Consider the following 12,106-nt stretch of genomic DNA (forward strand, 5'->3'; position numbering starts at 1 on the left):
TTTGGTAATGTTTTGTATTCTCTTTGTGCCTTATATTAGGGCACCTAATGTTGTCCCTATTTTTTCTTCCACGATCTTCATCGTTTTAGTCTTTATGTTTAGGTCTTTGATCCACTTGGAGTTAGTTTTTGTGCATGGTGTGAGCTATGGGTCCTGTTTCATTTTTTTGCAAATGGATATCCAGTTATGCCAGCACCATTTGTTAAAAAGACTATCTTTTCCCCAATTAACTGACACTGGGCCTTTGTCAAATATCAGCTGCTCATATGAGGATGGATTTATATCTGGGTTCTCAATTCTGTTCCATTGGTCTATGTGCCTGTTGTTGTACCAGCACCAGGCTGTTTTGACTACTGTGGCTGTATAATATGTTCCAAAATCAGGTAGAGTGAGGCCTCCCACTTTCTTCTTCTTTTTCAGTAATGCTTTGCTTATCCGGGGCTTCTTTCCCTTCCATATGAAGTTGGTGATTTGTTTCTCCATCACTTTAAAAAATGTCATTGGAATTTGGATCGGAAGTGCATTGTATGTATACATGGCTTTTGGTAGAACAGACATTTTTACTATGTTCAGTCTTCCTATCCATGAGCAAGGTATGTTTTTCCACTTATGTAGGTCCTTTTTAGTTTCTTGCACTAGTACTTTGTAGTTTTCTTTGTATAGGTCTTTTACATCTTTGGTAAGATTTATTCCTAAGTATTTTATCTTCTTGGGGGCTACTGTGAATGGTATTGATTTGGTGATTTCCTCTTCGATGTTCTTTTTATTGATGTAGAGGAATCCCAGTGATTTTTGTATGTTTATCTTATAACCTGAGACTCTGCCAAACTCTTCTATTAGTTTCAGTGTTTTCTGGAGGATTCCTTAGGGTTTTCTGTGCATAAGATCATGTCATCTGCAAATAGAGATAATTTTACTTCTTCCTTGCCGATCCGGATGCCCTTTATTTCTTTGTCTGGCCTAATTGCTCTGGTTAGGACCTTTAGCACAATGATGAATAAGAACGGTGATAAAGGGCATCCTTGTCTGGTTCCCGTTCTCAAAGGAAATGCTTTCAGGCTCTTTCCATTTAGGGTGATCTTGGCTGTTGGAGTTGTATAGATGCCCTTTATTATGCTGAGGAATTTTCCTTCAATTCCTATTTTGCTGAGAGTTTTTATCATGAATGGGTGTTGGACTTAGTCAAATGCCTTTTCTGCATCAATTGATAAGATCATGTGGTTTTTGTCTTTTGTTTTATTTATATGGTGGATTACATTAATGGTTTTTCTAATATTAAACCATCCTTGCATACCTAGTATAAATCCCACTTGGTCATGGTGGATTATTTTTTTGATATGTTGTTGAATTCTATTGGCTAGAATTTTGTTAAGGATTTTTTCATCTATCTTTATGAGAGATATAGGTCTATAATTTTTTTTTTTTTTTTTTTTTTTTTGTGGTGTCTTTACCTGGTTTTGGCATCAGGGATATGGTGGCTTCATAGAATGAATTAGGTAGTATTCCATCATTTTCTATGCTTTGAAATACCTTGCAGTAGTAGCGGTGTTAACTCTTCTCTGAAAGTTTGGTGGAACTCTGCAGTGAAGCCATCTGGGCCACGGCTTTTTTTTGTCGGGAGTTTTTTGATTACCGTTTCAATCTTTTTTTATTATGGGTCTATTTAGTCATTCTACTTCTGATTGTGTTAGTTTAGGTAGGTAGTGTTTTTCCAGGAATTCATCCATTTCTTCTAGGTTTGCAAATTTGTTAGAGTACAATTTTTCGCAATAATCTGATTTGACTCTTTTAATTTCAGTTGAGTCTGTTGTGATATGGCCCATCTCGTTTCTTTTTAGGGTTATTTGTTTCCTTTTCTGTATTTCTTTAGTCAGTCGAGTCAATGGTTTATCAATTTTGTTAATTTTTTCAAAGAACCAGCTTTTGGCTTTGTTAATTCTTTCAATTGTTTTTCTGTTCTCTAATTCAATTAGTTCAGCTCTAATTTTTATTGTTTTCTCTTGGTGCCTGATGGATTCTTTTGTTGCTCGCTTTCTATTTGTTTAAGTTGTAGGGACAGTTCTCTGATTTTGGCTCTTTCTTCTTTATATATGTGTGCATTTATCGATATAAATTGACCTCTGAGCACTGCTTTTGCTGTGTCCCAGAGGTTTTGATAGGAAGTGTTTTCATTCTTGTTGCATTCTATGAATTTCTCTATTCCCTCCTTAATGTCTTCTATAACCCAGTCTTTTTTCAGCAGGATATTGTTCAGTTTCCAAGTATTTGATTTCTTTTCCCTGATTTTTCTATTATTGATTTCCACTTTTATGGCCTTGTGGTCTGAGAAGATGCTTTGTAATATTTCGATATTTTGGATTCTGGAAAGGTTTGTTTTATGACCTAATATGTGGTTTATTCTAGAGAATGTTCCATGTGCGCTAGAAAAAAAACGTATACTTTCCAGCTGTTGGGTGGAGTATTCTGCATAAGTCTATGAGGTCAAGTTGGTTGATTATAGCAATTAGGTCTTCCGTGTCTCTATTGAGCTTCTTACTGGAAGTCCTATCCTTCTCCGAAAGTGGTGTGTTGAAGTCTCCTATTATAATTGTGGAGGTGTCTATCTCACTTTTCAGTTCTGTTAAAGTTTGTTTTATGTATCTTGCAGGCCTGTCATTGGGTGCATAAATATTTAATATGGTTATATCTTCCTGGTCAATTGTCCCTTTTATCATTATGTAGTGTCCTTCTTTATCCTTTGTGGTGGATTGAACTTTAAAGTCTGTTTTGTCAGAAATTAATATTGCTACTCCTGCTCTTTTTTTGCTTGTTGTTTGCTTGATATATTTTTTTCCATCCTTTGAGTTTTAGTTTGTTTGTATCTCTAAGTCTAAGGTGTGTCTCTTGTAGGCAGCATATAGACAGATCGTGTTTCTTTATCCAGTCTGAGACTCTCTGTCTCTTTATTGATGCGTTTAGTCCATTTACATTCAGCATAATTATAGATAAGTATGTGTTTAGTGCTGTCATTTTGATACCTTTTTGTGTGTGTTGTTGACAATTTCATTTTTCCACTTACTTTTTTGTGCTGAGACGTTTTTCTTTGTAAATTGTGTGTTCCTCATTTTCATAGTTGTTGAATTTATGTTTGCCGAGTCATTATGTTTTTCTTTTGAGTTATGGAGTTGTTATATCTCTTTGTGGTTACCTTAATATTTACCCCTAAGCTTCTAAGTAAAAACCTAACTTGTATTGTCCTATATCGCCTTGTTTCCCTCCCCATATGGCAGTTCTATGCCTCCTGTATTTAGTCCCTCTTTTTGATTATTGTGATCTTTTACATACTGACTTCAATGATTCCCAGTTTTGAGCATTTTTTTCTTTTTAAAATTAATCTTAATTTATTTTTGTGATTTCCCTATTTGAGTTGATATCAGGATGTTCTCTTCTGTGACCTTGTGTTGTGCTGGTATCTGATATTATTGATTTTCTGACCAAAGAATTTCCTTTAGTATTTCTTGTAGCTTTGGTTTGGTTTTTGCAAATTCTTTAAGCTTGCGTTTATCTGTAAATGTTTTAATTTCACCTTCATATTTGAGAGAGAGTTTTGCTGGGTATATGATCCTTGGCTGGCAGTTTTTCTCCTTCAGTGCTCTATGTATGTCATCCCATTGCCTTCTTGACTGCATGGTTTCTGCTGAGTAGTCTAAACTTATTGATTCTCCTTTGTAGGAGACCTTTCTTTTATCCCTGGCTCCTTTTAAAATTTTCTCTTTATCTTTGATTTTGGCAAGATTGATGATAATATGTCTTGATGTTTTTCTTTTTGTATCAATCTTATATGGGGTTCGATGAACATCTTGGATAGATATCCTTTCATCTTTTATGATGTCAGGGAAGTTTTCTGCCAACAGATGTTCAACTATTCTGTGTGTATTTTCTGTTATCCCTCCCTGTTCTGGAACTCCAATCACACGCAAGTTATTCTTCTTGATAGAGTCCCACATGATTCTTAGGGTTTCTTCATTTTTTAAAATTCTTTTATCTGATTTTTTTTTCAGCTATATTGGTGTCAATTGCCTTATCCTTCAGCTCCCTCACTCTGCATTCCAATTGCTTGATTCTGCTCCTCTGACTTCCTATTGCGTTGTCTAATTCTGTGATTTTACTGTTAATCTTTTGGATTTCTGAATGCTGTCTCTCTATGGATTCTTGCAGCTTATTAATTTTTCCACTATGTTCTTGAATAATCTTTTTGATTTTTTCAACTGCTTTATCAGTGTGTTCCTTGGCTTTTTCTGTAGATTGCCTTATTTCATTTCTGAGGTCATCCCTGATGTCTTGAAGCATTCTGTAAATTAGTTTTTTATATTCTGCATCTGGCAATTCCAGGATTGTATCTTCATTTGGGAAAGATTTTGATTCTTTAGTTTGGGGAATTGTAGAAGCAATCATGGTCTGCTTCTTTACGTGGTTTGATATCGACTGCTGTCTCCAAGCCATCTCTAGGATATTGTAGTGATTTATTTTATATTTGCTTACTGAGTCTTATCTCGTTTTGTTTTCTCTCAATATACGAATATACGTAGATGGGCTGCTAGATTGTGCTGTCTTGATTGTTGTAGCCCTTGAATCACTTATGTCCTATTACCAGCTGGTTAGGGCTATTACCAGATATATAAACCTAAGAGTCCATTCACTATTCTTGAGTAGAATCTGATTTTGGGTCACCAAGTGTGTGGTGCAGACTGTCACCTATCCATCTAGAGGATTAGTGGTGATAGTTGTGTGCACTGGATTCTAGTAGCAGCAGAGGGTCACACTCCGGGGCGGGGGGGGAAGGATGCTGACAGGCTTCCTCCAAGTGCCAGTGAAGTAGGTGTGTCTCTATTCCTGAAGCACTTTGGTGGGTGGGCTCTGCAGCTGTACCTTAGGCACCCAATGCAAGTACCTCTACAGATTGGTAGGTGTCACCATCCTCAGACCCCTAAGGCAGGAGGCTAGGTGGTCTGGGGGGAGCTTCAGCCTCAGTTCCCCTTTGTGGGTCAGTGAGGGCTCTGTTTAATATGCAGAGATATCAGACCTGGGAAACTTGTCTTTCCAGTAATCTGCTAAAACAATTCCAGTTAGATCCCTATCAGAATTGCCTTTGCATTATAATAGCCACCTTGTTCCCTGTAGGGATGAAAGCCAAAGACTGTGGATCTCACATGCTTGGCTGGAGCTGGTTCTGTATTTTTAGTCCAATTTCAGGAAGTCAGGGAAGGATTTTTGGTCCCTGGGTTTTTTGTAGCTGCTTCTCTCAGGCCAGGAGAATGGGTTAGGAAATTACCAAAAAAAAAAAAAAAAAAAAAAAAAACGCAGAGTACTTTACTCTCTGGCTCAGGAAATTCCAATGTTAATGAAGCCGCCTGGGAAGGGGAGGGGACGGATCAGATATATAGGAGAGAGTAGCACCCCGGAATATAGACAAAGTTACTTATCTTGCTTGGGATGACTGTTTTATCTGAGATTCCCGTGGGGCGTGTTGACTGTGTGCACTGGCTGGGTAGAGATTGCCCCCGAGGGTCAGGCCTGCATCCCGTGCTTGTGCTGTCTCAGAAGCCGTGGTCAGTTCCTCCACTCCCAGTCCAAAGCCCAGTGCCACGGTTCCCCGGCCGGGATGCTGCACTCCCAGCTCCAAAACCAGTTGCTACCTCCCGGTGACTTCTCCTCCTGTCAGGCACATCACTGCGCTGCCTGCGTGCACTGGCTGGGCTTCCTCCAAGGTCACTTCTGGGGGCTAGGGCTGCATCCCATGTTTGCGCCATCTCAGGATGCTGTGCTCAGCTCCCCTGTGTCCAGTCCAAAGCACGGCACCAAGGTTTTCTGACTGGGACGCTGGCTCCAGGCTCCGAAAACAGTTGTTGCTTCCCCGTGGTTGCTCATTCTCAGTCTATGTCACTCAGGTCAACTCTTTAGATCTGTATTTGATGGTCAGGGTTCGTAGATTGTCATGTATGTGATCAATTCACTTGTTTTTCTGAGTCTTTGTTGCAAGAGAGATCTGAGGTAGCTTCTACCTAGTCAGCCATCTTGGCCCCCTTGATTTATTTTTTAACAAATATTTATTAAGTGTTTACTATAGATATGGTCCCTATCCTCAGGTGATTTACAGTCTAGTGGGGACAAAGGAATGAAAATAAAGTGGGATCTGTTATAAACAGATGCATCTTCACAAAGGTGGGTCCAGTACAGTCACAAAAGGGCCCTGCACTTAAAGTTTAATGCTCTGTGATGCCTGTCTTGAAATTTTTAATAATTTTATCTTTGAATTTTTTTGTAATTGTTTGAATTCATTTGTAAGTGAAATCCAACAGGACATTGGAATTTGTGCTGGGGCTTCATGCTGTGGCTTGCTTAAAGTCCATGTTCCACTGCCTCCCACTTCCCAGGAAGGAGTGCTCAGCTTCCTGTGTCCTGGCCTCCTTCTTCCTGCCCAGAACCATTGATACCCTCTGTCGAGGCGGCAACCAGGTCACAATGGCAAGAGGAGGCCTGTGATCCTCCATGTCCTCTGCCAGGGACATGTGCATGTGCACACTGTGGGGCATCTTGGCATAGGGGGTAGGGGCAGTAGACATCCCTGCCCTGGGCTAGAAGCACCGTAGTATGTTTGGCAAGCAACAGATGGGTGCCTCTCATCTACCCTAGAGCCAGGTACTGATATCAAGAATGTCTCAGTATGGAGATTGCAACCCTTGGGGATAGCCTGTCCATGTGTGTTGGGGTGACAGCCCAGTGAGCAGGAGAGATTAGCTTTTTTGGTCCCAGCCAGGGCCTACACTTTCATTTTGCACTGGGACCTCCAAATGATATAGCAGGCTCTGGTTAGAAAGAGATGAAGTTGGGGATATTCTGAAAGCACATAACCTGGTTGGGAAGTGGAAGCCAAGAAGTCTTCCCAGAGGAATTGGCATTTAATCTGAGCCATTGCCTAAGATTTGGTAAGAGTTTTACCCATGCATAAAAGAAGGTAAAAAAAAAAAAAAAAGTTTCTGAAAGAGGAGATAATGTGTGAAGATGCAGAGTCAAATGAGAGTACAGGAAAGAGTTCTAGGAAGAGCAGTTGAGTGTGATAGGAGTAGAGAATATGAGGGCAAAGTGGCAAGTTAGAATCTTTGATAGAAGATTGTATTAAACAATGGAAAGGCAGTGAGAAGGAGCTGGGGCAGTAAGAAAATTAGAAAGATATTTTCTCCCAAAGTTTGCTACTATAAAGATATACTTTAACTACCCTGCATCTGTAGAGTCAAATTTTGAACTTTAAGTAAAGGGTGTTATAGTATTCTCTGTAAAATTTCATTTTGTTGGATTTAGCTCATCATTCTCCCATTTAAGACTATAGATCCTGAATTCTTGCCACTTACAAATGTAGTGAGCAGGGGTCCTTCTTCCTTAGATTTGTGTAAGCTGGATCTCCTGAAGAAAAATTTCAAGAACTAAAATGATCACAAACCTTTCTCATGCTTCATTGCTACCATCTACTGAGAAATGCTGTGATTATTTCACCACGAACTCCCCATGGGAGTTGGTGCTATGGAAAAACGATGTGAATGGGCCCAAAGTATACCAAAAAGCCTCTCAGGCCTGAAAGAAAGCACATTTTTCAGAATTGGCATGAGGTAGTTTTTTTTTTTTTTTCTTTAGTAAGACTTTTTTTTTTTTTTATCATGTTGACATTTAGTTTATTAGAACTAAGTTTACTAGACAAGCTACTGAACAGCTTTTTACCTACATCAGTTGCCATTTTATATAGATAAGAAGTGAAATTGCTGAAGAAATATGGCTTTTCTGCTCAGAGCTTATTCGAAATAAAATCACATCAATTCTTTACCACCAGGAAACAGGACATTTTACCTCAGCTTTTCAAGGAAACAGATATGCCCAGCAATAGGTTTAGTCTAGGCTGAAAGCTGTATTTTTCATCCAAATTACTACTTTATCTTCTCTTTCCTTGATGTCTTTTTTTTTGAAAAATGGGAAGGAGCATGCTTCCAGAATATAACTGAAGAATAATTAATAAGGTTTTTATGGATGGATACAGGTAAGTAAAAAATATATGTATATATATATATATGTAGTCTTTTTTTTTTTTTTTTTAGTCTCTATATACATACACAATAGTATCCACTGGTCTAGTATCAAATAAGTGCTATTAAAAAAAGAGGGAAAGAGAGTTAACTTTTGTGTCACTTTTATCATGCACCGGGCAAGTTGGATATGGTTATTTCAACTTAATACTCATACCAGCCCAGTGAGGTTGGTATTATATTCCCAAATTCACATCCAAAAGTAACTGAGATCCAAATGGTTCAAGTAACTTGTTCTTTCACATAATAGTTACTAATAGAGCCCAGTCATAAACTCATGTGTTCCTTACCTCTTTTTCTGTTTTGTGTTTACACACTGAAAATTAAAGAGTTCTGTGATTGAGGTGCAATTTGCAAGAATAAAGTCATATTATCTATTTAGTCCAAGTCAATGAGGGAGACTTTAAATCTATTTATTTTACCCTGCTTTAATAATAATTTGTTGGATAGTATTAAATTAGCTATGTCAATATCTTATACTTTAGTTAACTCATTTAGTGACAGGTTTACTCACCACGCAGAAGTATAGTGAAGATCACTTAACAATGATGAAATAAACAGCTTTCATTTACTGAAGGCTAGACATGACATCAGGCTCTATATTCATGATTGTCTCTGTTGTAAAAAGCAATAGTACAGTTCGAAAAGAATGAAGTGCGAAACCTGGGGGAGGGAGTCTCTGGATGGTGCAAACAGTGAACACACTTGGCTGCTAACCAAAAGATTAGAGGCTCAAGCCATGCAGAGCTGTCTTGGAAGAAAGGCCTGGTGTTCTACTTCTGAAAAACCAACCATTAGAAACCTTAGAGAGTACAGTTCTACTCTAACACACATGGTATCTCTATGGGTTGAAAGCTACCCATGGCAACTGGTACCTGGTAGAAGGGGAGGTGGGATTGGGTCTGGAATGGGGAAAGAATTAGGGAAGTGAACACAGCAGGAGAGGCTCAAGGTCAAGCATATCCTCCAAGAGATGAATGAAAAGATGAAACCATGGTGTTAGCAAAGCCAGGTGGAATTTACTATGGAAAAAATAAATAAACAAAAGCAGTAAAACAAAATTGGAGTAACAACAGTACCAGAATCAAACCTTGTGAGTGTGCATGTGCTAAGTTCTGAACTCACTCTGTGATTCACACTGAGCCCAAACCCTTCCTCTCCAACCAAACAGCCAGCACATGTTATTTATCTGCTGCAGATGAGACGCTGAAGCATAGAGAAGAAATCAAAAGGGGATGGTGCCATAGCAAAGTCAGAAATTCAACACAATGCAAAAAGCATTTTATGGCTGCTTACTACTTGCTGTGCTCCAGTGATAAAGAGAAGCAATAGGAGGAAAATCACAGTATGGAAAGAGACCTGGGAGTTGAAATGAAGCTTCCTGAGATCAAGTAATATGTATGTTTTCATGTTGTTTGTATTACATGCTCCCATGTTAAGTTGTTCTTTACCTAGACAGATTTCTTGGTAACCTACATGTCAAAGGTCCTCTGTTAATGTTGCTAAATTAATCAACAAATAGAATGAGTGAGAAGAAAAAAATGAGATTCATTTTAGAAGAAGGAGTAAGAAGAGACTTTATATTTGCATACATGGAAACTTGTTCAGGGATCTTTTCACTGGCCAAAAAGGGGGAAAAAAAATTCATAAAGAGAGAAGTGTTGCCAATCACACAAATGTAACTGTTCAAAGATATATGAGATCTGAGGTAGGATATATACAATTGTATGTGTGATTTCCTCAGTGAGAGAAAATATCAGATTTATGAATATACTATTCTCCATTCCCATCCTTAAGAGAAATTTGAAAAGGAAATATGACTTGGGGTCATGACTTGTCTCCTGCATGTAATAAGAATGGTTGGAAGGAGACTTTAGCTGCATAACTGAAAAAAGGCAGAAGGGAATTTGATGGGGGCGGGGGGGAAGCAAAAAGTAAAATGTGAATACATTTAATTGCAAACCAATCCAAGGCTATAGGCATGGCGGATGTTTAATTGGAGGGTGTTTAATACCTCCTGGCTGTGTGACACAAGTGGTTTAATATACTCTTTCCAGGCCTCAGCATCCTCATCTGCAAAATGAGAGGATTAAATTAGATGATCTCTAAGGTCATTTCCAATTCAAAAACCAAAATCTATCTAGATAAACAGAGTAGCAGTCTGGACTGTATTTAAAAGAAAAGAAAACGAATGAGTCAGGTTGACACAACCTATGTCAAAGAATTATTGTGGTGCTATAAAAATGAAGATTTTGCCTTTTTTAATAAGACTAATGCAATGACTAAAATTAATTTTCACAAAGGTTGGAAATGTGGCATGTGTATAGGGAGGGTGAGTAAATTGCTGTTATAACAGGGATGGCTTACATTATGATACAGGACAATAAAAAAGCGGCATGTTTTCTGTCCTTTCAAGATATTAAAGCTTACTTAACTGAACATATTTTAAAAAATGAAAATAGAAGTCTGGAAGCAAAGAATAAATTTACCTCTCTGGTACCTCTCTGGTAGTCACTGTTAATTGCAGCATCCCAATACCCATGATCCCCTTTTTCCTTAATAGCCAAGTGCCAATTGTATTCAGTTAATAAGTAAAATACTATACTTGTCATCATACCTTGCAGCAAAATAAGATTGTATGATTAAGTCCTGGCCAGTGAGATATAAGTGCAAATTTTTGTGAATGCATAAAGGGAGATAACTTATTCAAAAAGGTGGTGGGAGTAGCATACTCTTTTATCCTTCTCTACCTCTTCCTTCTACCTCAGAAGTGATGGCTGGAGCTACAGCAGCCATTTAAGACTAAGAGGTGACTTTCAAGAAGGATGCTCCATGCTAAAAATGGAGGAAAAGAAAAAAATAAAATAACCTAGGTTCTTGATAACATCCTGTTGCTACCACAATAGCTTCAATAATTTACCTTCAAACTCCTCTGTTACATGAAAGAAAAATAAACATCTATCTTTATTAAACCACTGTCAGTTCCACTGTTATTTTTTCTGGTTATATGCACTCAAAACCTAACCCAACTGATTTAGTAACTGGAAGTGATAAGCTTCAAATAACAGAAACTACAGTGTGGTACTGGTTTAGTAGCAAAGCTAGGTAGGTGCATGTTAATGACTCAGCTAATGAAAGCTGAAAATCCCACGACCTTTATTATATAGTGAAAATATCGTATCACCTGCTATATATTGGAAGGCCATCCATATGCTGACAAAGACTATACCTAGTATTAAAACCCGCTGCTGTTGAGTCGATTCCGGCTCATATCGACCCTATAGGACAGAGTAGAACTGCCCCATATGGTTTCCGGAAAATAAAATATGTGCAGAATATTGGCATGGGTGTTAGCAAAACCCTAAAAGAACTATGAATTCAAGGTAGAACTAGTCAGTCTGGGAGTTGTAATGTAAAGAAATGCGTATTTTCTAAGGGATACTTTCTTTGCCTACAACCTACAAACTCAGTTGACTGAGAGTCTGATAATTTGAAATCTTTCAGTGTTGAAAAAGCCAACAACTCACATCCCAAATTGAAGCAGTTAAAAGAAGTGTCTGTAAATCCCAGCCTTAGCAACAAACACAACTGGTACCTCACCATACAAAAGTTGTGAGCCCCCTGGCAAAGACAGTGCATTATTTCAGATGTCCACCAAGCAACGGGCAGCAAGCTAAGAATAGGTAGATGTGAAAGGCACAGAAGTCTATAAACAAAGAGCCAGAGTCATCAAGCTTAAACATTTCATTTATCCAAAGCCTTTGACTATGTTTACTCACACTTGCAAATGACCAAAAAACAAAACTGTGGAAGCCTACCCCACATTTTTAAGGGGAACAATCCAAAAACAACCCACTAGGTCCCAAACCCGTACTAAAAGGAAGTGGTTTGCTGTATAGGCATAGTCCTTAGGAAAGGCATGTTCTTTTTTTTTTTTTTAAATAATTTTTATTGTGCTTTAAGTGAAAGTTTACAAATCAAGTCAGTCTGTCACA

This window comes from Loxodonta africana, chromosome 3 (genome assembly GCF_030014295.1).
Source record: "Loxodonta africana isolate mLoxAfr1 chromosome 3, mLoxAfr1.hap2, whole genome shotgun sequence".
NCBI classification, from domain to species: domain Eukaryota; kingdom Metazoa; phylum Chordata; class Mammalia; order Proboscidea; family Elephantidae; genus Loxodonta; species Loxodonta africana.